This window comes from Myotis lucifugus, unplaced genomic scaffold, assembly GCF_000147115.1.
Source record: "Myotis lucifugus unplaced genomic scaffold, Myoluc2.0 scaffold_510, whole genome shotgun sequence".
Lineage (NCBI taxonomy): Eukaryota > Metazoa > Chordata > Mammalia > Chiroptera > Vespertilionidae > Myotis > Myotis lucifugus.
Window position 1 is genome coordinate 512,822 of NW_005871558.1, and position 1,967 is coordinate 514,788.

The 1,967-nt window shown below is 50.1% G+C and overlaps 1 protein-coding gene across 1 annotated transcript in view; it reads right to left on the reverse strand.

Moving 5' to 3' along the window:
• Positions 1-1,967, reverse strand: part of LOC102427086 (presenilin-2) — a gene marked incomplete at its 5' end in the record, with an annotated part of 11,565 nt that overhangs the window by 3,786 nt on the left and 5,812 nt on the right. The window lies entirely within an intron of this gene.

A 1,967-nucleotide genomic window follows, 5' to 3' on the forward strand; every position in this document is an offset into this window, starting at 1 on the left:
TCACGCTCAGGCGGGGCAACGGCTCCCAGGGTCCCCGGAAGCCCACACAAGCCCCCCGTTTCCCTGGCGTTCGCTGTGCCCTCTGGCAGGAGGCCGCGGGGGAGGGGTCCACACTCACTGACCAGGTTCGGGCAGACAACGCCTTTCCTGTCTTTTTTTGCCTCCTCACCAAAACAATGGCAATAATATCAGCGAACAGTTGGATGAACTAATTGTGTTTTCGTTCTATTGTGTAAAGAACATGTAACATCTATAATAATAAAAGCGTAATATGCTAATTAGACTGGACGTCTTTCCGGACAACCTTCTGGACGAAGCCGGGGCTGCGAGGGAAGGCCGGGTCCTGGGTGCGGAGGGAAGCTGGTGTCGGCAGCCGGGGGAAGGAAGGCCTACTCTTGTATGAATTTCGAGCATCGGCCTCTAGTAAACTCTATCATCTTAGCCATCTGAAGTGTTAAGTATATGCACGTTGTTGTGGAAGAACAGATCTCCACAACTTTTCCAACTTGCTGTACTGAAACTTCACACCCAGTGACCAGCCCCACTTCCCCTTCCACTGTCCTTCTACTTCCTGTCTCTATGAGTCTGATACCTCACATACGTGGAATCTACAGTATCTGTCTCGTGGTGACTGGCTTGATCTGCTTAGCATGTCCTCAAGGTTCATGCATGTAGCACATGTCAGAACTCCTTTCCTTTTCAAGGCTGAATAGTATTCCACTGTGTCGATACATTGGGTTTATCTGCTCACCCATCAGTAGACACCTGGCTGCTTCCAGCTCTTGGCTGTTGTGAATGCTGCTGCTACGAACATGGCTGCACACACACACGCCCAAGGCCTGCTTTCAGTCCTCCTGGGGCTCTGTCCAGAGGGGGCCTGCCGCATCACGTGGTACTGTTCTCTCTGGCCTGGAGACTCCCTCTTGCACTCACGCCCGCTCTGCAGCCAATGCCCGGGGGCGCCTCACACTCCATGCGCCCCAACCACTGCCAGTTCCATCCTCTTTGCTGCTCAGACCCAAACACTGCCATCATCCTTGCCTCTCTCAGTCCTCTCTCTCTCGGGTTGTTCTTCAGTCTCTAAATCCAGCTCCTGCCCCTCTTGATCCCGAACCACTGTTCCCCACCCAGCAACCTGTGCGGTCCTATTAAAATGTCAAGTCACGCCCTGGCCGGTTTGGCTCAGTGGATAGAGCGTCGGTCTGCGGACTGAAGGGTCCCAGGTTCGATTCCGGTCAAGGGCATGTACCTTGGTTGCGGGCACATCCCCAGTAGGAGGTGTGCAGGAGGCAGGTGATCGATCTTTCTCTCTCATCGATGTTTCTGACTCTCTATCCCTCTCCCTTCCTCTCTGTAAAAAATCAATAAAATATATTTTTTAAAAAAAGAGCAAACAAGTCACGTCACGTCAGTCTGAAATCTTCCAGGTTGTGTCACGTCTCACTGAGGAGGAAAAGCCTGCAGGGCTGACTGTGACCTGAACCCCCCTTTCTCCCCTCCCCTCCCCCCCCGCCCAGCTTGCCCACGGCCATCTTAGGCCTCTGCACTTGCTGCTCTTCCTTCTGCCCAGAATTCTTTCTTTCTTTCTTTCTTTCTTTCTTTCTTTCTTCCTTCCTTTCTTTCTTTCTTTCTTTCTTTCTTTCTTTCTTTCTTTCTTTCTTTCTTTCTTTCTTTCTTCCTTCCTTCCTTCCTTCCTTCCTTCCTTCCTTCCTTCCTTCCTTTCTTTCTTTCTTTCTTTCTTTCTTTCTTTCTTTCTTTCTTTCTTTCTTTCTTTCTTCTTTTTTGTTAATCCTCACCCAAGGATATTTTTTTCCATTGATTTTTAGAGAGAGTTGAAAGAATGGGGAGAGACAGAGAGAGAAACATCAATATGAGAGACACATCAATTGGTTGCCTCCTGCACATGCCCTGACCTGGGCCGAGGATCAAGCCTGCAACTGAGGTATGTGCCCTTGACCATAATCAAA